The sequence below is a fragment of the Puma concolor genome, chromosome A1 (genome assembly GCF_028749965.1).
Source record: "Puma concolor isolate L17-30 chromosome A1, mPumCon1.1.hap2, whole genome shotgun sequence".
In the NCBI taxonomy this organism is placed as follows: domain Eukaryota; kingdom Metazoa; phylum Chordata; class Mammalia; order Carnivora; family Felidae; genus Puma; species Puma concolor.
The window spans coordinates 18,275,335-18,302,424 of NC_141667.1; the positions used below are offsets into that span (position 1 = coordinate 18,275,335).

The 27,090-nt window shown below is 36.9% G+C and overlaps 1 protein-coding gene and 1 pseudogene across 2 annotated transcripts in view; one reads left to right on the forward strand and one right to left on the reverse strand.

Moving 5' to 3' along the window:
- The window catches only part of CDH12 (cadherin 12), a 1,063,313-nt gene that overhangs the window by 608,998 nt on the left and 427,225 nt on the right, over positions 1-27,090 (reverse strand). The gene's annotated exons all lie outside the window — the stretch shown is intronic.
- On the forward strand, positions 264-1,245 carry LOC112861520 (nucleoporin Nup37 pseudogene; annotated as a pseudogene).

Sequence of the window (27,090 nt, forward strand, 5' to 3'; positions counted from 1 at the left end):
ATTTTGTAAAACATTCCCTTCTAATCATTCCAACTGAACATTCATTGAATTAACAATTTTTTTTTTACTGTCCTCCATTTACTACAAGCACACACATAATAGTAAAATCATAATATAGGTATCTATTGTACATTTCATTGTTTTCATTCTAATGAAACCCAGAATAATGAGGAAAGGGGATTTTAAATAAATATAAATACCCCAATGCCCCCATTTCGTGATCTTGTCCAGTAAAAGGTTATTTTATTTTTACAACTGTTCAAGTATTGACACACAAGATGAAGCAAGACGCCACAAGAAATGCTACCTACACTGTGGATCGTGAAGGTTATGTGCATGTGGTAGGATTTAATCTCTTTGAGAGTAGGGATTCAGGAAACCTTAATTGCATATGGCGGCAGTAATTATGTGGTCATTGGCAGGTGTACAGTTCAGATATTATACAGACATTGAAGAAATTCAGTATAAAACACTATGAACATTTCAGCGTGGTGTCAGAGTCGATGGCATAGCTTGGAGCCCAGAAACTAGATGTGATTCATCGCCTCCAATAATCAAATTTTGTACTTCAGCTGCTGATATGAAACTAAGGTTATTGACTTCAGATCTTCAAGACAAAAATGAATACAAGGTTTTAGAGGGCCATTCAGATTTCATTAATGGTTTGGTGTTTGAGCCCAAAGAGAGCCAAGAAATTGCAAGTGTGAGTGATGATCATACCTCAGGATTTGGAAGTTGGAAGGAATGCAGACAGCTCATTTTGTTCTTCATTCCCCTGGAATGAATGGCATCCTGAGGAACTTTTAAGCTGATGGTTGCAGAGAAGGGAACAAGCCGGTTTTATGATCTTTCAGCTCAACAGGCTATCTTATCTCTTGAATTGAACAGATGCCATTAATGCCAGCCCACTGGTGCTTCAAAAACACCTTCAAAGTTGGAGCTGTTTCAGGAAATGACTGGTTAATTTGGGATATTACTCGAACCAGTTATCCTCAAGATAAGAGACCTGTCCATATGGATCAAGCCTGCTTATTCAGGTGGTCTACAGTTAATGAGAACTTGTTTGCAACCACTGGTTATCCTGGCAAAATGGCAAGCTAGTTTCAAATTCATCACTTAGGACACCCTCAGCCTGTCCTCACTGGTTCTGTAGTCATCAGATCTGGCTTTTCCTGGAATAGAATTTTCTCACTATGTGCCACTGGAGGATGGCACAAGTTGTTGTTTTGGGTAACTGAAATGTAAAACAAATTTTCTGTGTACCTTAGTCCATAGACTTTGTATTTTTAATACACACTTTGGAGAACTCCCTATTTTTATGTCAAATATACTGTAAGCTCTAGAAATGTCCCAATTGTTGCTTTTGTTAAATAAAATGTTAATGGTTTGAAAAAAAAGAAAAAAAAAAGAAATATAAACAACAGAATATCCACATATTAATATCAAAATATGGATGTTTATCACCATTTCAATAAAAACCAATTGTCTTAAAAATTTGTTTCCTAAAATATTTTAATTCACTATTTGATACTTCTGGAATATAATCAGCAGATTAGTATAAATAATGATGTCTATCCCTTGATTTAAGATTCTAAGAAAATCAGTTTGTCTCCCATAGTGAAAGAAATCACAGCTACTCTGAAAAAGGATGATTTATTATAGCTATGGTTAAACTCAGGATCCCATTGTAAAAAACAATACTGAAAACTCAAACATTTTATATAATCAGGAAAATTGTGGGAAAAATGATTCATATAATAGACTCCAAAATTAGTATTTTTAATTTTTGATAATTTATTCAAAGTTAAGGCAGTTAGTTAATAGATGGCATTAAAATCCTAGCTTGTTGAAAAAAAAAATTATGGTCCAAATATACCTTCAAAAGTCAGTGACTGCCTTCCCCCCACCCTTTTTTTTTATTTTTGCAATTTTTCTGTGTATTTCTTTTTAGAGAATCAGGACAATTTTCTTCTGGCTTTCTAACTATGATTTCAAACTCAAGTAATTATGTTGTGCTTTCCATGATTCCTTCTGGCTTTCTAACTATGATTTCAAACTCAAGTAATTATGTTGTGTTTTTCATGATTCCAAGTATAATTTTAGTTGTAAAATGTCTACTTATTAAATATTCTTGTAGCAAAATAATTACATAGTAAAGAAAAGCAACTCAAACACCAAAAAAGAAATGATGAATTATTGCTTCCAACAACTAAGTAGTACTCCTATCTCATTGTATACATTTTTGGAGAATGGAACTTCTACAAAAGTGAGGTCTGAAGTTTTCATCCATGTGTGAGGAGTCTGAGAATGACTGGAACAGGGGACACAGACATGGCTTTACTTATAGCTGTTAGCAATAAAAACTTTAAATGCTTGGTTCCTGGATGTAAAGAGAGGAAATGCAAGAGATTTTTTCTCCAAGGAAGTCTAAAAACACAAGAGTAGTTATTTTATAAAATAGGATCCTAATGACAAACTGAATGGCTATATTTAAAATGCCACTTTCATAGTATGTTACTCATGATTACATTATTATATTTATTCATTAAATTATAAAAGACTTTTCAGTAGAGAAAATAACACTGGTGAATGGAAGAAAGGTACACAAAATAATCTATAATATACTACCTCTGGCTCGGATTTTGCTTACCTTTCCTACCCATTTTTTCTACTTTGGCCCCCTCATTGCTTTCTTTTCCTTTTATGTATTTGCATTATTAAAAGGCAAAATGAGGGGCGCCTGGGTGGCGCAGTGGGTTAAGCGTCCGACTTCAGCCAGGTCACGATCTCGCGGTCCGTGAGTTCGAGCCCCGCGTCGGGCTCTGGGCTGATGCCTTGGGGCCTGTTTCCGATTCTGTGTCTCCCTCTCTCTCTGCCCCTCCCCCGTTCATGCTCTGTCTCTCTCTGTCCCAAAAATAAATAAAAAAATAAAAATAAAAAAAAAAATAAAAGGCAAAATGAATAGTATGAGGCACAGATATGACTGAGGTCTCAGTGACTTCTATTTACATCCAATTGTGACACAAGATAATTTCTGTGATATTCTTGCATTTCATTCTCTTAATATTGCTGTGATTATGTGTGGGTATAATCAGGCATCTCAGTTTAAGGCTACACTCCATTTGTAGCCATCTACTTGGAGAGGATAATGAGATTTATCCACAGTGAATCAGTGAATCAGAGTCTTGAGAATGGATAAGGAGTCTGGAGTCTAATCATAGGTCATCTTTGACTGGAAGCCGTTGAGAGCTGAAGGGAAATCAGTGTTCTATTCAAGGTGTATTCTGGTTCCAAACTTGAGTATGTATATTGTAAGTGAATTATCAGTGTAATCATTTTAAGTCAGTTGTGATGTAAACAATCCCAACACAAATTATTTATCAACACTGTGTAGTTGAGACAGCATATTGAATGCTTTAGTGATAGCATAAGTAGTGCACAGGCCAACTTTCATTCAAATTCAATTAAACATTATTTGTGGACCTCTTCACTGCTGACACAACGCTCATGTGTGCAAAAGCAGATTTAGTGAAAAAGTCCTATGTTAGACAGCTTGTATGCATATCTATAGGAGCAATCTTATTCGAAACAGAAGTCTAGATAAAGATTATCGCTGAATTTCAAATGATTTTCTTATGATTTGTTTCCTACTCATTGACTTTCTATTCAGCCTAACACACCAACACAAAATTTCACTAGACTATACATTTATGAATTATCTTGTGGGGAAGGTTCAAGGCAGCCTTAATAATTAATAAGTAACTGTTGAAGATGAGGCTTAGGCTGTCACATGTAAAATGAGCCCATAGTGACTTGTGAAATCCTAAAACTATCATGAAAATAAAAAGTAGCACCAATTATGTGTACAAGTTGATACTTAAGAGGTTTCATATGACAGTTTTCAAATAAATAGCATATTGTGAATGTAAGACAAGTAGGCTTAGAGATTTATTAATCAATTCAATTTCCATAACATGAACCAGAAAATGTAAAGGGATTTAATTCCATGCTGTATTTGATTTAAAATATATTTTCAAATTATCAAGCTCCATGATACAAATACATTAGAATAACACAATTATATTTATCCCACTCAGGTTATATACATTAATCCATTGTTATTAGGGAAAAAATGTAACTTGTTTAACTAGTACGAGTTAAATAGATAGGAGCCATCAACTGAGGGATTTGAAATTATATTCCAGATCTGGTTTTGGTTCTAAAGGCTCTTCATTTTCAGAGATAACAAACTTCCTTTTCCTGATAGATACACATACACATATATGTACATTCATATACATGTATACTATATATGTATGCATGTGTGTTTTAAATGCAAACCAGGGGGCGCCTGGGTGGTGCAGTCGGTTAAGCGTCCGACTTCAGCCAGGTCACGATCTCGCGGTCCGGGAGTTCGAGCCCCGCGTCGGGCTCTGGGCTGATGGCTCAGAGCCTGGAGCCTGTTTCCGATTCTGTGTCTCCCTCTCTCTCTGCCCCTCCCCCGTTCATGCTCTGTCTCTCTCTGTCCCAAAAATAAATAAACGTTGAAAAAAAAAAAAATTTTAAATGCAAACCAGAACTTTGGCATATACAAAAGAAAGAGGTAAGGTTTTAATGATTTCAAGAAAGTGTAGAATAATGATGGTATTGAACTGCTTTTCACTTTCAAACCAAATTAGAAGCCGTAGGAAATAAAATAATGATAATGGGGCTCTTTAATTAAAATAACCAATTAAAATCATACAACTACCAAGAGGAAAAAATATATAGTAAAAATGATATGAATCTGTAATATCTTAAATTGAGTTTACTTTGGAATGCCACTGAAACTCAAATATAATATGATTTTCCAGGCAGTGATTTTGCTGTGAATATGCACGCATGCGTGTACAAACACACACACACACACATACACACACACACACACACACACACACACACACACACACAGTGAATGAATGAATGCTGAGGCTGAATAAACAGGATGACCAAACTACACACACAAAGGACATAATAAGAATACAACTCTCTTCTCTCCCCACGCCAACACCCACTTTACCCAAGTAAGCTATTCTGTGGAATTCATCCTTTCCTTCTCCCTGGATGAAATCTAGGGCATGGAACAAGGAATATTCTGATCACATTTAGATAATTAAAACCTGTGCTTAATCAACAGAAATTGCACTTTAGTGCAGTCAGTTTTTATAACTGATATATCCTGTCATGTGTAAAAACAAATATATATAAAAAAAAAAAAAACTGCAGCCTTTTCCTTCCTACATCCAAATATCCCTCACCACCTCCAAAGACAGAAAAAGGATGAAACCTGGAGGAGAGATGAATGAAGGGCAGGAAAGCTGTACTTTCGCACCATCGTGGTGATCTAGCAACCGTACCCTGTGGGCATGAATGCTCTATGAAGGTTGGCCTTTCTTTCAGGTGGCACTGTGTCAATTCCTTATCGCTCCCTCCTCAATCCTAAAATCACCTGGGTATCCTACTTGAAGTTTCTTCTACATAGACAGACGTGTTCTTTCACAGACAAATTGGTGGGCTACCTACATGTCATTTGTAAGCTGCGTAGCATCCCAGGGTTTACTTCTAGCTTCCTTCCCCTGACATCACCTAGCCTTCCTCAAATGACACAGGGTGTCTCTCTCTAAGGTTCCCTGAAAAATACTCACCCATCCTCTGTTCTAAGAAATGCTGGACAAGCAGGAAGTCCCCACTCAAGCAACTTCTATTCATTCTGTCCATGCAACAATTGCCAGTCCTAAACTCTCAGCCTGTGGAACGTCTGACATATCTCTTGTGCCCTTGAAGTTCAGGAGATATATGCCAGTTCTCCAAACAGACACATCAAAGCCACTCTCCCTGGGTTTGTGGGTCTAAAATGAACTGAAGCACTTCCAAAAAATCCTCTCTGGATCTCAAACTCTGTGACTACTTCAATATTGAATCTTCTATAACTTCCAAAGGGTAAAGTGCCAAGTTTCAAAACCAGTATCTTATGAATACTTTTGATAGCACTGTCTGGGGTGGTATTTGAAAACATGTGGATAACTGATTTACATTATCTTCAACCAAAAATGAGACTGAAAAGCCTCCACTTTAACACCTGTTCAGCTCCTTTGTAGCTTATCTGTATGTAGCTTGGGCAGAATATTTATAAGCAAATATAAAAATTAAAAGATAGGAAGGTTTCCTTCTTATATAGAAAAGTTCTTACCTAGAAGTAACCCAGAAAGAATCAAACATTGCACATGGTGTGTAGGTAAGCAACACCAGAAATAAACCTTTGGATTTGCTGAATACAGCCATGTTCGTGCAATGGGTTGATTTATCTCTTCAAACTATGTATTTTTCAAAATCACTTGTACTCAAATAATGACCATCTACAACATACCCATAACATGTATATATTTCAAATTTGAAAGTATTCTTCAAGTTTTAATCATGGAATATGAAGATTTAATAATGTAACTTCTTAGGTCTAACCAGATTAAAATATAAATAACCAATCAATTGAAATAACCAATTTCCATTTCTGAGAGCTATCACTAAAATAAATGTTCATCTCCCTAATAAGTGTGTTCCCTATCAATAATGCTAACCACAAACATACATATGAGAAATTCCTTCCTTGCATTAGCATGTAGTTTCCAACATGTACTCTTTTATACTGCAAAGGAATGTTTATTCTCTTATATTACTGAACACAGTAATTATGAGATAGAAGGCTATGTTCTTCTTGCATAAGGCCCTAATTCCAGAGGTTTACCTAAGTTTTTAGGTGTTGTTTTCCTATCCATAGACTACTCTTCTTTTTTTTTTTTAATTTTTGTTATTAATGTTTAATTTATTTTTGAGAGAGAGAGAGACAGAGTGTGAGCGGGTGAGGGGCAGAGACAGAGGGAGACAAGGAATCTAAAGCAGGCTCCAAGCCCCGAGCTGTCAGCACAGAGCCCAACGTGGGGCTCGAACCCACGAACTGCTAGATCATGACCTGAATGAAGTCGGACGCTTAACCAACTGAGCCACCCAGGCACCCCATAGATTACTCTTCTGTATTCAACTTGTTCCAAATATGCTTCGTTACACAATTCTCTACAGTTAATTATTTAGACAAGTTACTCTAGTATGATTTGGTTACTTTTGTCAATGGAGACATACTGGCAGAAAGATCTAAAGAATAATTGTAAAGAACAACTTTTCACTCATTCGGTAACAACACCAAGACCTGTAAAATAAAGTACAAATGAATATATAGTAACAAGCTTCATACATGGCAAATGTCATCTCATTTTAAAAATCCTGAATGGATATATAAAATTCTGATGTATTTAATAAGGGGAGATATGGACACAGGAAGGAAACTTATTTGTGTATTAAAAAATAAATACTGGGTGAAACCACATGTATAGGGACCAGTTCTAAAATTATGAGCTAGTACCTATAGATATATGAGTGATCTTTTAATAAATTACTTTTCTATTTGGTTTCCTTAATCATTAGAAAGTTCTTTTGAGATAACTCTTTATGATTGGCTAGCAAATGAAAACTATTGCCGTTTGTCAAGTTTCCTCGTATTTTCCAACTTTTGAAGGCAAATTAAACAAAATTAAACAGGACAAAAGAACGTATTTGAGAAATAAACTTGCGGAAGATGGCAGCATAGGAGGACGCTGGGCTCACCGCGCATCCTGATCACTTAGATTCCACCTACACCTGCCTAAATAACCCAGAAAACCACCAGAGGACTAGCAGAATGGAGTCTCCGGAGCCAAGTGCAGACGAGAGGCCCACGGAAGAGGGTAGGAAGGGCGGAGAGGCAGTGGGCACTCCACGGACTGGCGGGAGGAAGCCGGGGCGGAGGGGTGGCCCTCCGGCCAAGCAGAGCCCCCAAGTCCGGCTGGCAAAAGTGGAGGGGCCAGACGGAGTGTGTTCCTACAGCAAGTGCGACTTGACATCTGGAAGGTTATAAGCTAACAGCTCTGCTCAGAGAACAGGAGGGCTGGAGGACAACGGGAGGGAGAGTTGTTGAGCCCCGGACGACAGAGCTCAGCTTGGCAGGGAACAAAGGCGCTCGCCAGCGCCATCTCCCTCGCCCATCCCCCAGCCAAAATCCCAAAGGAAACCGGTTCCTGCCTGGGAACTTGCTTGCACCGCGCAAACACCCAAAGCTGTGCTTCTGCGGATCCACCCCTCCGGCGGGTCTGACTCCCTCCCGGTGCCACAGCGGCACAGCGCCCCTCCCGAAGCTGATCTCCAAAGGAAAAGCAAGCTGAGCCTGCCCTTCCCGCCCCCGTGCACCCTGCCGATCCACCCCAGCTAATACGCCAGATCCCCAGCACTACAAGCCTGGCAATGTGCAAGTAGCCCAGATGGGCCATGCCACCCCACAGTGAATTCCACCCCTAGGACAGGGGAAGAGAAGGCATACACCAGTCTGACTGTGGCCCCAGAGGTGGGCTGGGGACAGATATCAGGTCTGACTGCAGCCCCACCCACCAACGCAAGTTATTCAAGACAGCACAGGGGAAGTGCCCCACAGTCCCACACCACTCCAGGGACTAACCAAAATGACAAAATGGAAGAATTCCCCTCAGAAAAAACGTCCAGGAAATAACAACAGCTAACGAACTGATCAAAAATGATTTAAACAATATAACAGAAAGTGAATTTAGAATAATAGTCATAAAATTAATCGCTGGGCTTGAAAACAGTATAAAGGACAGCAGAGAATCTATTGCTACAGAGATCAAGGGACTAAGGAACAGCCAGGAGGAGGTAAAAAATGCTATCACTGAGCTGCAAATTAAAATGGAGACAACTACAGCTCGGATTAAAGAGGCAGAGGAGAGAATAGGTGAACTAGAAGATAAAATTATGGAAAAAGAAGAAGCTGAGAAAAAGACAAAAAAAATCCAGGAGTATGAGGGGAAAATTAGAGAACTAAATGATGCACTAAATAGAAATAATCTATGCATAATTGGTATTCCAGAGGAGGAAGAGAGAGGGAAAGGTGCTGAAGGTGTGCTTGAAGAAATAATAGCTGAGAACTTCCCAGATCTGGGGAAGGAAAAAGGCATTGAAATCCAAGAGGCACAGAGAACTCCCTTCAGACGTAACTTGAATCGATCTTCTGCACGACATATCATAGTCAAACTGGCAAAATACAAGGATAAAGAGAAAATTCTGGAGGCACCTACAGATAAACGTCCTCTAACATATAAAGGGAGACCTATAAGACTCGTGACCGATCTCTCTACTGAAACTTGGCAGGCCAGAAAGGAATGGCAGGAGATCTTCCATGTGATGAACAGAAAAAATATACAGCCGAGAATCCTTTATCCAGCAAGTCTGTCATTTAGAACAGAAGGAGAGATAAAGGTCTTCCCAAACAAACAGAAACTGAAGGAATTCGTCACCACTAAACCAGCCCTACAAGAGATCCTAAAGGGGATCCTGTGAGACAAAGTACCAGAGACATCACTACAAGCATGAAACCTACAGACATCACAATTACTCTAAACCCATATCTTTCTATAATAACATTGAATGTAAATAGACTAAATGTGCCAACCAAAGACATAGGGTATCAGAATGGATAAAAAAACAAGACCCATCTATTTGCTGTCTACAAGAGACTCATTTTAGACCTGAGGACACTTTTAGATTGAGAGTGAGGGGATGGAGAACTATTTATCATGCCACTGGAAGTCAAAAGAAAGCTGGAGCAGCCATACTTATATCAGACAAACTAGACTTTCAATTAAAGGCTGTAACAAGAGATGGAGAAGGGCATTATATAATAATCACAGGAAGAGCTAACAATTATAAATGTCTATGCGCCAAATACGGGAGCCCCCAAATATATAAAACAATTAATCACAAACATAAGCAACCTTATTGATAAGAATGTGGTAATTACAGGGGACTTTAACACTCCACTTACAGAAATGGATAGATCATCTAGACACACAGTCAATAAAGAAACAAGGGCCCTGAATGACACATTGGATCAGATGGACTTGACAGATATATTTAGAACTCTGCATCCCAAAGCAACAGAAGATACTTTCTTCTCGAGTGCACATGGAACATTCTCCAAGATAGATCATATACTGGGTCACAAAACAGCCCTTCATAAGTATACAAGAATTGAAATCATACCATGCATACTTTAAGACCACAATGCTATGAAACTTGAAATCAACCACAGGAAAAAGTCTGGAAAACGTCCAAAAGCATGGAGGTTAAATAACACCCTACTAAAGAATGAATGGGTCAACCAGGCAATTAGAGAAGAAATTAAAAAATACATGGAAACAAACGAAGATGAAAATACAACAATCCAAACGCGTTGTGATGCAGGGAAGGCAGTCCTGAGAGGAAAATACATTGCAATCCAGGCCTCTCTCAAGAAACAAGAAAAATCCCAAATACAAAATCTAACAGCACACCTAAAGGAAATAGAAGCAGAACAGCAGACAGCCTAAATCCAGCAGAAGAAGAGAAATAATAAAGATCAGAGCAGAAATAAACAATATAGAATCTAAAAAAACTGTAGAGCAGATCAACGAAACCAAGAGTTGGTTTTTTGAAAAAATAAACAAAATTGATAAACCTGTAGCCAGGCTTCTCAAAAAGAAAAGGGAGATGACCCAATTAGATAAAATCATGAACGAAAATGGAATTATTACAACCAATCTCTCAGAGATACAAGCACTTATCAGGGAATACTATAAAAAATTATATGTCAACAAACTGGACAACCTGGAAGAAATGGACAAATTCCTAAACACCCACACGCTTCCAAAACTCAATCAGGAGGAAATAGAAAGCTTGAACAACCCATAACCAGTGAAGAAATTGAATCAGTCATCAAAAATCTCCCAACAAATAGGAGTCCAGGACCAGATGGCTTCCCAGGGGAGTTCTACCAGACGTTTAAAGCAGAGGTAATACCTATCCTTCTCAAGCTATTCCAAAAAATAGAAAGGGAAGGAAAACTTCCAGACTCATTCTATGAAGCCAGTATTACTTTGATTCCTAAATCCGACAGAGACCCAGCAAAAAAAGAGAACTACAGGCCAATATCCTTGATGAATATGGATGCAAAAATTCTCAATAAGATACTAGCAAATCGAATTCAACAGCATATAAAAAGAATTATTCACCATGATCAAGTGGAATTCATTCCTGGGATGCAGGGCTGGTTCAACATTCGCAAATCAATCAATGTGATACATCGCATTAATAAAAGATAAGAACCATATGATCCTGTCAATCGACGCAGAAAAGGCCTTTGACAAAATTCAGCAACCTTTCTTAATAAAAACCCTCGAGAAAGTCGGGATAGAAGGAACATACTTAAAGATCATAAAAGCCATTTATGAAAAGCCCACAGCTAACATCATCCTCAATGGGGAAAACTGAGAGCTTTTTCCCTGAGATCAGGAACACGACAGGGATGTTCACTCTCACCGCTGTTGTTTAACATAGTGTTAGAAGTTCTAGCATTAGCAATCAGACAACAAAAGGAAATCAAAGGCATCAAAATTGGCAAAGATGAAGTTAAGCTTTCACTTTTACAGATGACATGAAAAATCTGATAGACTCCACCAGAAGTCTGCTAGAACTGATACATGAATTCAGCAAAGTTGCAGGATACAAAATCAATGTACAGAAATAAGTCGCATTCTTATACACTAAAAATGAAACAACAGAAAGACAAATAAAGAAACTGATCCCATTCACAATTGCACCAAGAAGCATAAAATACTTAGGAATAAATCTAACCAAAGATGTAAAAGATCTGTATGCTGAAAACTATAGAAAGCTTATGAAGGAAATTGAAGAAGATATAAAGAAATGGAAAGATATTCTCTGCTCATGGATTGGAAGAATAAATATTGTCAAAATGTCAATAGTACCCAAAGCTATCTACACATTCAATGCAATCCCAATCAAAATTGCACCAGCATTCTTCTCAAAACTAGAACAAGCAATCCTAAAATTCATATGGAACCACAAAAGGCCCCGAATAGCCAAAGTAATTCTGAAGAAGAAGACCAAAGCAGGAGGCATCACAATCCCAGACTTTAGCCTCTACTACAAAGCTGTAATCAAGACAGCATGGTATGGCACAAAAACAGACACACAGACCAAGGGAATAGAATAGAAACCCCAGAACTAGACCCACAAACGTATGGCCAACTCATCTTTGACAAAGCAGGAAAGAACATCCAATGGAAAAAAGACAGTCTCTTTAACAAATGGTGCTGGGAGAACTGGACAGCAACATGCAGAAGGTTGAAACTAGACCACTTTCTCACACCATTCACAAAAATAAACTCTAAATGGATAAAGGACCTGAATGTGAGACAGGAAACCATTAAAACCCTAGAGGAGAAAGCAGGAAAAGACCTCTCTGACCTCAGCCCTAGCAATGTCTTACTTGACACATCCCCAAAGGCAAGGGAATTAAAAGCAAAAATGAACTACTGGGACCTTTTGAAGATAAAAAGCTTCTGCACAGCAAAGGAAACAACCAACAAAACTAAAAGGCAACGAATGGAATGGGAAAAGATATTTGCAAATGACATATTGGACAAAGGGCTAGTATCCAAAATCTATAAAGAGCTCACCAAACTCCACACCCAAAAAAACAAATAACCCAGTGAAGAAATGGGTAGAAAACATGAATAGACACTATTCTAAAGAAGACATCTGGATGGCCAACAGGCATATGAAAAGATGCTCAACGTTGCTCCTCATCAGGGAAATACAAACAAAACCACACTCAGATATCACCTCACGCCAGTCAGAGTGGCCAAAATGAACAAATCAGGAGACTATAGATGCTGGCAAGGATGTGGAGAAACGGGAACCCTCTTGCACTGTTGGTGGGAATGCAAACTGGTGCAGCCGCTCTGGAAAGCAGTGTGGAGGTTCCTCAGAAAATTGAAAATAGACCTACCCTATGACCCAGCAATAGCACTGCTAGGAATTTACCCAAGGGATACAGGAGTAGTGATGCATAGGGGCACTTGTACCCCAATGTTTATAGCAGCACTCTCAACAATAGCCAAATTATGGAAAGAGCCTAAATGTCCATCAACTGATGAATGGATAAAGAAATTGTGGTTTATATACACAATGGAGTACTACGTGGCAATGAGAAAGAATGAAATATGGCCCTTGGTAGCAACATGGATGGAACTGGAGAGTGTGATGCTAAGTGAAATAAGCCATACAGAGAAAGACAGATATCATATGGTTTCACTCTTATGTGGATCCTGAGAAACTTAACAGAAACCCATGGGGGAGGGGAAGGAAAAAAAAAGAGGTTAGAATAGGAGAGAGCCAAAGCATAAGAGACTCTTAAAAACTGAGAACAAACTGAGGGTTGATGGGGGTTGGGAGGGAGGGGAGGGTGGGTGATGGGTATTGAGGAGGGCACCTTTTGGGATGAGCACTGGGTGTTGTATGGAAACCAATTTGACAATAAACTTCATATATTGAAAAAAAAGAAAAAAAAGAGAAATAAACTTGCCACTGGTTATAATATACCTAAAATAAAGTCATTTAACTTAAAATAATGATACTAGAGGATATGGACTTAAACATTAGAAAATGAAAAAAAAAGCTATAAATGTAACAGATAATTAAATAAAAAGGAAAAATTAAATCCTTATATTCATCCTGTGAGCTTCATTCATTAATATACCATACAGTTTTAACATTAGTCAATGCATAAGAATTATGTCAATGAGTGAGTCCAATTTTCCAGCTCTTTCCCTCACCTCCCCCCAAAATAAATAAAACAGGCAATTCTAAGCCAGATAATCAAAATAAGATTCAGTTTCTTAAAGGTCATTCAAAAACAATTAAGCTATGTAGAAGTATAGATCAAAATGCCATTATCTGGTGAATTATTGTGATACAGTCAAGTAATTTAAATAATACAGAACATAACAAGGGGACTTAATCCTCTCTATCTCTAAATCCCTGAATTCTTACACTAATTTTAAACTCTTTTTGACTGTATGGACCCAAATATGTTAGAATGAGGTGGCACTAAATATATTTAAAATGTTTTACTGTTTGTTTTTGAGAGCGAGACACAGAGAGACAGACAGAGAGACAGAGAGAGAGAGAGAGTGAGAAACAGAATGCAAGCCAGGGAGGGGCAGAGAGAGAGAGGGAGACAGAATCCAAAGCAGGCTCCAGGCTCTGAGCTGTCAGTACAGAGCCTGACGTGGGGCTCAAACCCACGCGATCCTGACCTGAGCCAAAGTCAGACGCTCAACTGACTGAGCCATCTTGGCACCCCAGCACTAAGATATATTTAAAATTATAAAAGCATGTTTCCCATTGAAGTTTCCAAAATTAGTATTTGAATCTTTTTTTATAAAGGTAAAAGAAAATAGGATGATCTAGAAGCAGAGAATATATATTCCTTATACTTTTTTCAAAATATTTATTTTGGTATCGATAATATGACATAGGAATTTGGGGTCTCTATTGCTGCTAGGCAGCAACAACCAAAATAGTGCATAAACGCCTCATGATGATCATGTTTTAAATAAACTGTACTAAGTACAATTGTGTTACTGTCATAGCAATAATTTTCTTTACCTCAAGATCTTCATATAACAAAAAAAGTAACAAAAAGCACAAAACAAAAATATTTTACAAAGATAAAGAACAAAAGTTTACAGTTGATTTTATAAATTGTTTTACTAATTTTTTAAAAGTTCAGATATTATGGGACAGACCTTTTACTATTACTGTCTTACACTAAAATCCAATATAATGCTTGATAAGAAACAAATAGCACTGAGAGAATGAACAAAAGTTTTCAGTAATCCTTGAGAATTATGCATCTTTCATATTCAAGTAAAGGGCATCTGAAATTCCTTGTTTTAAATGCAGTGTGAACATGTCCCTTTACAAAAGCACAACACAGCATTTCTTTCATTTCTCACCCCATTAACTCCCTTGACCAAGTGCATGCAGATCTTTGGGGGGTTCAAAGTTTTGAAAGTTTCAGATATGCTGAACTGTAAGAGTGGGAGTGTCATATCAATTCCACTGGGATAACAAGTATGTTTCAAATATTCAAATATTTGAAAAATTTCAAATATTCTAGTATTTTCCTTAGGTATCTACAGACTCCTTACATAAACAACTTACCAGTGTGTCTAACCAACTCTACTTTTGACTTTGAAATGCAAGATATATAATCAGAAATAATTTGAAACTGAGGTGATTCATTGTATTTAAATGAGTCCATTTGGAAACTCTAATTAACTTTTCACTCAACATCGTTACCCTCATTAGTGGAGGAAGATACTAGAATGGCTCAACAGAAAGAACACATTTGATATCAGTTATCTGATATTATCTGATATTATCAGTTATTTGATATCATGTACCTACCTACTTCTAATGAGCAAAAGGCAATATAAAGTATGAATTACTTCTGCAAAATTAAAAATATAGGCAATGGCAGACGGGAGAGGAATCAATGCTATGTGAGGACACTAACACATTCCTTTCAGTTCATTGATATGAACAGGGTGCAATTTTATTTTATTGACAACCATTCCTTCCTTTTTTTTTTTTTTTATCTCAGTGATTTCATATACCTATTCCTTAAATGTCTAAAAACTGCCTGATTGTAAACCGACAAAATCAAAATACTAACGCATTGAAATCAGCATGAACGAAACACCCGTTGCCACTTCCCTCTTTAACTATAGAAAATGGCTGGAGGTATTTCACAATTACTATTTCTATGACATCACTAAAAAGTTATAATAACCTCTTTCAAAGCTCACTGAAATTGGCTAATAATCACTTTACAAGTAGACCCCGTAATTTAGCTTTTCAAAGCCACGTGACCTTCCAAGTGAGTGACACATAATATATAGCATGTTCTTCCCATACATCAGGTATTAGATTCACACTTGATATTTCCACATGAATAAGCATGTAAAAGCTAAAATTGACCATGGACAAAAGACAAATGGGGAACTACTTTTCTTCTAAAGCCTGCTCATCCAAAGTCTTCTTTTGACAAGGAAGACCAGTTGCTTAGGTCAAAATTACAGATTGTAATTATTCATTTTTCCTTATCCTTCATATCAATTCTTTTAGCATATTTTTCCAACTGTAATTTAAGATTATATTTTCCCCTCCCTCCTTTTAATTCCTCTTTCTAGCAATACTGTAATCTTGGACTTGAGCTATTGCAATAATTTCTTAACTAGGCATCCTGCCTCCATTCTTGCCCATATTTTCCAGCCAATCAAATACTTCTTTAAAACACCAATTGCATGATATAATTTCTCTGTCTCGAATCCACCAATGATTTCCATCTTATTTCAAATACAATTCAGTCCTCTCCTATCTGACACAGCTTGATTTATTATCTGTTTGGAAGGCCTACTTACCACTGTGGCCTTACATATTACCATTTTGAAAGAAGGCACGGTTCTTGGTATTGCTACTGCAGAGTTCATTCATCCATGAACATCTCGTATTTAAATTATTGCATTGCCCAAAATAAGGAAGATATTTAACATTTTGAATATGAGATATAATTATAGAAGTAAAATATAAAGTAAAGTTAAAAATAGAAAATGCCACTTTTTGGAAACCCTCTAATGCATATTCAATGTAAGCAAAATGAATTTTCCTGTCCTATCATTAAAACTTGCAGTCCATGGTGGTTGTGGGGAAGAGAAATCTCAATTAGTCTTTATTTTGGTTATTAGAGATTAAGAAGCCACATTAAATTTTTACCAATTTGCATTTAAAGATGAAGCAGGATTTTTGTATTAAAAGAATAGTACTTTTTATATAGTATAGTAAAATATTACTGAATTTCCCTTGATATATTCTGTGTTTATTTTAAGTTTATCTTTGAGGAGCACCTGGGTGGCTCAGTCAGTTGAGCATCTGGCTTTGGCTCAGGTCATGATATACAGTTCGTGGGCTCAAGCCCCGCGTGGTGCTGCTCTCTGCTTACAGCTTGCTCAGAGCCTGGAGCCTGCTTCGGATTCTGTGTCTCCTTCTCTCTCTGCCCCTCCCCTGCTAGCACTCTGTCTCTCTCTGTCTCTCAAAAATAAATAAATGTTAAAAAACACTTTAAAGAAATAAAAAATAAAATTATCTTTGAGGGGCGCCTAGGTGGCTCATTCCACTAAGCTCCTGACCCTTGGTTTCAGCTCAGGTCATGAGCTCACAGTTCGTGGGATTGAGCCCCATGACTGCTATCAGCACAGAGCCTGCTTGGGATTTTCTCTCCTCCCCCTCTTTCTGCCCCTCCCCAGCTGGTGCTCTCTCTTTCAGTCTCAAAATAAATAAGTAAACTTTTAAAAATAATAAAATAAACTTATCTTTGAAATTGTGCCAATATAAATGAAACCCTTAAAAAAAAAAAAAAAAGGAAAGAAACAGTCTGTTAAAATACTCAAAGTGGGAAAGACACTTGGCATATTCAAAGAGCTTTACAATAGTTCAATGAAGGAATAGAAGTATAGAAAAAAAAAAGGAGGCTTTGAGAGGCGGACAAGGGTATAGATATAGAGACCTGTGTAGATTTTGTTTAAAATATAATGGAATATCTGATAAGGGGGTTAATACCCTAATTATATAATTTATACAAATCAACACGAAAGAAACCCAAACAATTCAATTAAAAAATGGCACAGGATCTGAATAGACATTTTTCCAAAGACAACATACAAACACAACAGACACATGAAAAGATGCTCAATCATCAGGGAAATGAAATCAAAACCACAATGAGCTATCACCTCACACCAATCAGAATGACTAGCCTCAAAAAGATAAGAAATAACAAGTGTCGGTGAAGGTGTGGAAAAGAATGAACACTCATGCACTACTGCTGGGAATGTAAACCACTGAGAAAAATAGTATGAAGGTTTCTCAAAAAAAATTTTTTTTAAATGCTGTAAGATCCAGTAATTCCACTACTTGAGAATTACCCAAAGAAAACAAAAACACTAACTTGACAAGATATATGCACTCCTGTTTGTTTGTTTGTTTATTTATTTAATGTTTATTTTTGAGAGAGAGTCAGAGTGTGAGCAGGGGAGGGGTAGAGAGAGAGAGAGAGAGGGAGACACAGAATCCGAAGCAGGCTCCAGGTTCCGAGCTGTCAGCACAGAGCCCAATGTGGGGCTCAAACTCATGAACTGTGAGATCATGACCTGAGCCGAAGTCAGGCGCTTAACCAACTGAGCCACCCAGGCACCCCATGCAACCCCATGTTTACTGAACCATTATTTATATTAGACAAGATATGGAAGCAACCCAAGTGTCCATCCATAGATGAACGGATAAAATAAGTCTATAGATAATAGCAAAATCCAGTAAAATAATTAGAAACAAATGAGTTTTTAATATTCACCAATGTTTTATATAATTAATATGTAATTATAGATATAAATTGCAATTCAGCTTTTAAAGGTTTATTTATTTATTTTGAGGAAGAGTGAGAGAGAGAGCATGAACGAGAGAGGCAGAAAGAGAGAGGAGAAAGAGAGAATCCCAAGCAGGCTCTGTACTGGCAGCGCGGAGCCTGATGAGGGGCTTGAACTCACAAACCATGAGATCATGACCTGAGCGGAAATCATGAGTCAGAAGCTTAAACAACTGAGCCACTCAGGTGCCCCATAAGTATGTAATTGATTTTTAATAACAGCTGTGTTTAGCACTCACCTTGAAAAATTTCTGGGGGTTTAATCATCAGCTCTCCTAAGCCAGTGCTTAGGAGATTCCTGCACACCACTGCTAACATATCTAATACTTCAAGTGAGATTTTTTTTCAAGTCCTGTGAATCTCTTCATGTATTTAACACACACTCTATTAGCCTTGTATCATCTACTCAGTTGTGCTGTTCAAGAGGGCAAGTCATGTTGCACTTTGTGATATGTATTCTTCAATGGCACAGACCTGAACCTGTGAACAGCTACCCGATAAAATTATCTATTTGCTAGTACATCTATGATCTCTTCCTTCTAGCTCTACAAGTTTTTGAGTGGAAAGAACATTTCTGTATAAGACTTTGAAACCTATGACGGTTAAGTCTCCTTTGAGTTATATTCATGATATAAAACAATTAGCTCATGGGAACTTCAAATCTGGCATAATTTATGCAAAATCCTGACATATTTCCTCCAACTTAAGATATATGTCACCCAAGAGTCCAGGATCTCTGTGTGGTTGACTTTTGTTGGAGCTTCAAGGTAAAAAAGACAAGGGTGCTAATCATAGCAAAGTAGATCAGGAGGATGCACAACAGTTTTGAGTGAGCTTGAGCGTTCAACCTGGTTGTACTGAGCCAAACTGTTTATGGGTTTTCTTTTCTTTTCTTTCCTTTTCTTTCCTTTTCTCTTCTATTTTATCTATTTCTTTATTTTAGTGCTTTGAAGGGATTCATTCTAAAGTAAAAGAAAACCATGGTCAACTTATCTTATGAGAATTCTAAGTTTTTCCCTTGACCTGAAATCCATCAGAGACCAGAGACATAGTCCTAGATCCTGAAACCTTGGGCATGAGTGGAATTCATACAAACAAAGCCAAGGCATTTTCCTTTGCCAAACAAGTGCCCCTATAATTGCCAGAGGATGCATTCAAAATGTTCCATGTCTGTATTAGTTTCCTAGGGCTGTCATGAAAAAAAAAAAAAAAAAAAGCCACAATCTGTTGGCTGAAAACAACACAAATTTATCGCCTCACAGATTAGAAATGTGAAACCAAAAACACTAAGACCATGCTCTCTTTTAAATCTTTAGAACAGAATCCTTCCCTGCCTCGTTTTAGCTTCTGGTGATTTTCTGGCAACTCTTGGAGTTAGCTGGCTTACAAAGGTATTACTCCAATTTCTGCCTCTTCTGTCAGTTGGCTGTCTTTACCTAGTATATCTCTATTTTTTTTTTTTCTCCTCTTATAAAGACACCAGTCATGTTGGGATTGGGACCCATCCTAATGACTTTATCTTAACTCAATTATATCTGCAAAACCCTATTCCCAAAAAGGCCACATTCATAGCTACTGGAAAATATTCAATATATTCTTTTTGCAGATGTAATTCAACCTGTAAGAACATCTTAGTAGTTTTGTCTCTAGAGGAGGAATAAATACCACTTTGAAAGTATCACAGATTTTAGCTGACAGGCCGACTATTGAGGATTTAATTATTATACAATTGCTGTTACATAATTAGTAGGTCTATGTTTTCACACATGGTAACATCACAAAGTTGGTATTTTCTTATTCAAATTTAATATATAATGTATCTTTTTAGATATTTTAATGTTGCATGCTAGTTTACAGCTATATTTCAATAACACTCATTTTATACACTCAAATTAAAACTACTTTATATTTAATATGATCCTCAAAAGTGTTTCCATTTAATTGCTCCTTTTAATTTATTTCCATTCTAGTTAATCATACTTCCTGTTTGTCTCAAATTAAAAAATAATCTAAATGGCAGAAAACATGATTTTTTTTATCTATTAAAACCTGCTCCCTTTCATGCACCTTCAGTAAGTATATCCATTTAATAGCACTATAAAGTGTTGGTGTGGCCGCAATGATACCATTGACTTTATTGCTATAATGATGGTATGAGACCAAACTGTACCCTCAGCAACGGATTGAGTACCCCAACTGTTGCAGGAGCCTCTCTCAGACTTTTCACAGTATAACATGCATTCCTTTGTAACTTAAATATTAATTATCTGCCATACATATTTTAGATTTTATTCTTAAAAAGGCATTTCATTATATCAGGTCATAAAACAAATTTTCTTATTTACCCAACCTTCACTTGTTTGGTTTGACGTATATAATAAAATGTGTATTATAAAATTTTAAAATGAATTATCAGTCATATAACAGTTTACTCTTATTTTTATGCCAAAATTAGGATTGCATTATGATGTATCTTATACAATCTTATGCAAACAATGGAAAATTAATATGCCCCCAACATTAAAATGTTGTCTGTCTACACTTTCTTTAATCCAGTAATAAATAAAAAGCTCAATAATACATCATCCAAACAAGTCAATTTTTGGTGAGCCAAGAGTAGCTGACAGAAATTTAAAGACTAAGGATGTCTCAGTTGAGTCAGTTCATACTTTTCAAATGAATGAATGAGATACATGTGACTGTGATAATAATAGAAACATAGGAAATTACTTTGCTTTAAAACTGCAGCATGTGGAGAAGAAAATCAAATTCCTGTGGAGTACATTAGGAAAACAATATAAAATAATGAATTAAAAGAATGAAATAATTGATATATAAAATGAAGCAAAGACATAATTGTGAATTAAAAATAGATGACTTCCCAAATTAAAAAAGAAAGAAAGAAAGAAGGAAAGAGAGAAAGAAAGAAAGAAAATTAGATGAAGCAAGAACAGGCTAAAGTAGAAACTAAAGGCACTTGTAAATATCAAGTTTAAAGTACCAAAATTTTAGAAAAGATATCAGAAAACTTAGCAAATTTTGCTCTTTCTTTTGAAAGGCCAAATATGAATTAAAAAATTGTGCTATTTTATTTGAGTCTCCTTAATTCATTTTTTTTAAATGTAGCTCAAAAATTATTCATAATTAAAGACAGGTAAATTAAAACTAAGATGGAACTTTTTTTTTTAATGTTTAGTTATTTTGAGAGAGAGGAGGGGAGAGTGAGAGGGAGAGTGACAGAATCCCAAGCAGGCTCCATGCCCAAATGTGGGGCTTGATCCCGTGACCGTGAGATCATGACCTGAGCCGAAATCAAGACTCAGATGCTTAACTGACTGAGCCACTCAGGCACCCCAAAACTAAGATGGAACTTTAAGTTTCTACTTATGGGAGAAATATTTAAGAAGTTTCATAATATCCAGTAACACTGAGGGCATAAGAAATGAGAAGGTTCATAACCTTTGGTGATAATGTAAATTGATTGATATAACTTTTTTAGAGCAGTCAGCAATATTTTAATATGCTTTATTTTGACCCAGTGATCCTAAGAAGTGAGTACAGGAGACTCATTTTGCTATTATTAGAAAAAGCAAAGTGTATTCAAGTAAGGACAACCAGTTAAACAAACTATGGGTCATCCATGGATTAGAAAACAAAAAACAAAACAAAATGAAAAACCCATCAGTCCATGAAAGAATGAGGTAGATCTCAAAGGTCAAATATATAGAGAGATATATTTGTGAACACAAAATGAACAATGTATATAGTATAACTGCCTTTGTGAAAATAATTTTTAAGTTCAATATTAATGACACACATAAACTTTTGGAAAGGTACAAAGTGGAGGATGATGGGAAATTTCATATTTCTCTTTATTTATTTTGCCTCTACTTATATGCTTATTATTTATTTATTTACTTATTTCAATTGTCGCTATCATCTCCTGATGATCTTGATGGTCTTTATGTTTTTTCCATTATATTTGGTTTTTATCATATTTTTCTATTTTTATACAAATTTGTGAAACCTTATATAAACATATTGATAGTATAAGAGTGAAGAAAGGGTATTCAATAAATACTACTAAATTTTTAACAATTGAGAAAAATCAACTCAAAACCTAACCTCATTGTAAAAATGACTTCATGCTATACATCTGTTCATTGCAAACAGACCACAGTGTCATTGACAACAAACTAAAATGTGTCCTAAGGAATAGCTGTCAAACACTGAAAGAATGATGGCTTATGACTCTTAGAGGCCTAACAGAAATCACAAAAATAACCTCAAAAATTGATGCATTATGGAACAAAACCTTTGTTAAGGATATTATAGGGAAATCCCCCATCAAAAAAACCTGACAGGGGCACCTGTGTGGCTCAGTCATTGAGGTGTCCTACTCTTGGTTTCAGCTCAGGTCGTGATCTCATGGTTAGTGAGTTGGAGGTCCACACTGGGCTCTGTGCTGACACAGTGGAGTCTGCTTGGGATTCTCACTCATTCCCTCTCTCTCTGCCCCTCCCCCATATGCACACGTTCTCTCAGAATAAATAAACATTTTTAAAAACACTCTGACAAATAACACAAAACATTAAAAATATGTAGTTGAGGGGGCGCCTGGGGGGCTCAGTAGGTTGAGCATTTGATTTTGGCTCAGGTCATGATTTCCTGGTTTGTGGGTTGGAGCCCTATGTTGTCTTCTGTGCTGACAGCTCAGACCCTGGAGCCTACTTAGGATTCTGTGTCTCCCTTTCTCTCTGTCCCTCCCCTGCTCATGCTTTCTCTCTCTCTCTCTCTCAAAAATAAACATTAAAAATTTTAGAGTTACATATTATACACAAACACACACACACACACACACACACACACACACACACACACACACACACACATATAGTTGAGTGAAAAGCAAAAATCACAATCCAGTAATCAGAAACAAAGAGGGAATCAAAGTGAGAGCCATGAGAGGGGGAGGGAGAGGAGTTAAAATCAGGACTAAGTGTGGGGAATAAGCTTAGGAATCCCCAGGGCTTACACCAATGGGTTAACAAAGCATAAAGATTGGGTAAACAAGATGAGGCAAATAAGGATAGAGAAGGGGGGCTGGGTTCCTCAGAATAGGGAGATGCAACCTGAGGTTATTTCCCTTGCTTTATCCCCAGGATAGCTAAGATAAACAGACACAGCATCTCCTATCTCCATTAACAACCATCTGCCCATCTGCCCAGTGCCAGGATTTTGTTTTATATTGACCCAAACCCCAAACACTGTATCTCTTCAAAACCCCCTTTCCCTCATGCCCATGAGTTAATGTTCACCGATTCATTGTCTCTTTGTGCACACCCATCACTTTTGTAAGCCTTCTGATCCTAATAAATATGGGGCAAGGATCCTTATCTGGGGCACTTGTGTTTTCCCAGACATTAGCCATCTCTCTCGCATTTTAATCCTGTGTCTCACTCTCTTGATAGACAAGAGAGAACTTTAGACTTAGAGTCTACGACAACTAAGCAGATATCATAAGAGCCAGTGTTGAATGCTTGTGGAAAACTGGGATAAAAGGCAATGCCCGGGGGCGCCTGGGTGGCGCAGTCGGTTAAGCGTCCGACTTCAGCCAGGTCACGATCTCGCGGTCTGTGAGTTCGAGCCCCACGTCGGGCTCTGGGCTGATGGCTCGGAGCCTGGAGCCTGTTTCCGATTCTGTGTCTCCCTCTCTCTCTGCCCCTCCCCCGTTCATGCTCTGTCTCTCTCTGTCCCAAAAATAAATAAACATTGAAAAAAAAAAAAAAAAGGCAATGCCCGGCCCATTATTAAGAAGGTAGTTGAAAGTGGGCTTCCTACACAAGCCTTAGTTAAGAAGAGAGTGACTTTCAGTGTTTTAAATTGCAACTAAAAAATGTGGGAAGATAGTCACTGAAGAAAAAAATCATGTGCTTCCTGTTCTTGTGAAAACTTGAATCTCAGAAGACATTAACATAAAAAACTGAACTAGAACCAATATAATCCATAGATTCTAGCAAAATTAAAAACAAAATCTGCCCATAGGAATGTTCATAAACACAGGCCACCTTAAAAACTACTAGAGAAGACAAGGCACACTCTTCAGACAAACTCACAAAGTACAGGAAAATCAGTGAAAAAAACTTACTACCAGGAGAGTGTCCACCAAAGCAGGAAAGAACCAACTCAATCCATATAAATACTGTTAATTTAGTTATTTGGGCAATTAGTAAGGGAGTTTGGAAACCATGGCCAGAATCTATGGTGGGAAATTTGTTTCAGGAGAGATGCCAAAAGACTAATATATCATTAAGAAACAAAACAACTATGATTCTAGCAAATGAACAAGTAGACCACAAACATACAATTAACATAAAGATGCAATACAGTTAGGAATAAATCAAGAAAAATGTTTAAACTGAAAGTAGAGAAACATGAGACAGAATAATGAATAATATCTTTTTCAAAAGTTTAATTAGCAAAATATATTAACCACTGCTGGCAACACAAAACTGTAACAGATCACTCTAATAATGCTCGTATGTGTGCACACATGTGTGCAAATGGCACAATGCTTCTGAATAGGTTTTTGACAATGTTCATACAGAGCTCTAAGTACTCATGATAAATTTCTTAATTCCTTTTTGAGAGACTACTCAATGAAAATGATACTAAATATAAAATATTCCATAAATTCAAATTTAGTAGTACTACATATACAATGTTTTAAATATGAGGTTAAGTCATATAAGCAAAAGTATATAGACCAGTAGACTACTGCCTGGATTCTAAATAATATGGTTTACAGAAAATGCATAATAATATCGAGTACCCGCAAAGTGACTCATGTATAATTATTCAAAAACATTTGTTGAGTACATGGATGAAAAAGTGGCTAAATGAATTAAAGTAATATATATCAAATAGACATAGGAATTTTGGGAGGACACAAACATTTGGTCCATAGTAATGATTATGTAACAAAATTTTTTTACATTAAAATTCAAATATTTTCCTGAAGTATTTAAATGCATTTTCATTCCCTTCTGGTGTCTCATCAGCTCTTATCCCTCCTCACCTCTTATAGCAGTTGTCATTACAGAAAATCCTTCTTAATTTAAACTTATTTCCCTTCACATTAGTGAAATTTATTCCATTTCTACTCTTGTGACAAAACGATTTCCTTTTATAGGACCTAATTCTTCTTGTAGAGGAACCTATAGTTCTGCCAGTGTTCACCTTTTCTTTATTTCTGTAGTCTCTTCCCCAAATTTCCCCCATTTCTTTGATATTCAAAAACTTTGGGTGAAGTGATTCCCATAGTGTGGATATCCTACTGACATGCAAACAGTGAGAAAAATCACTTACCATCCAAAAATTTAGTAGGCATCAAAAGAGTTGACCAGAAAATTTCCTTCTAGGTCTAAGTATCTGGAATCTCTTGCATCCATAAATCCATTACTGATTTCCAGCCAGAACTTCTATTACATATCTTGTCTACTGCTTGTTGGAAAATTATATATTAGGAGTAGTCACTGAAAAGCCACAATTCTAAATCATCAAATATATGTTTGTCTTCCAATTATATTTCCAGCCCTGACCTAACCCTTGGATCAAATATCCAAATAATGAGTCTGTTTCTAATTTAGATGTTTCACAGATATTTCAAATAATCATGTCACAGAACTCCAGACTTCTTTCTCCCATAATTATTTCGAATACCATTATCACATCACAGCAAATGCACTCAGTGTGTCATGTAAAGAGTCTAGAAGACATTCTTCATTCCCTATTTCCCTGAATTTCCTACATCCAATTTATCACCAGGTCCACTGGATCCATCTTCTATATATTCTATAAATGCATCCATTGCTGACCATGATGAAGACCAGATTAATTCATTCTCTTACTGAAACCCACCGGCCACTTCTGTCATCATCAGACTCCTTACATAAGATCTCACACGATCTGCCTTCTTGCACAATTTAAATCACAGCTATTATCTTATCTTCACTAAATGAACTTTAATAAACTGGTCATCTTACTTTTCCTCCAATCAGCCAAATCTTTCTCTTATTCGAGGGACTGGAAGCATTTCCATCTACATACCTTGGACAGAGGTTGACAACTCCCTCTCCAAGCTCTATGCTTTTTAAGACCCTACAGATCACAAACAGCTGAAATAGGGTTTCCTTTTTTTCCTGTTTGAATGCTATGAAGTTTTTTTGTTTTGTTTTGTTTTGAGGAGTTTTGTTTTGAGGGGTTTTGTTTTTTATTTTGTTTTTAGTTCCTGGGAGTTTAGTAAGGCAATGAGCACATGGGGATTATGGGAAGATGGTCACTTGAGGCCTGAATTGAGACATGCATGGCAAAAGGATGTAAGCCTGAGATAGCAAAAATGTGACAGAGTCTGTATGTGGGCTTGTGTAAGTGTGTGAGTGTATTTGGTAAGGTATGACTAAGCATTTAGTAGTGTGTGTGTGTGTGTGTGTGTGTGTGTGCGCGCGCACGCGCGCGCGTATGTGTACATGTGTAAGTATGTACAGGGATATGAGTGAATCTTTGTG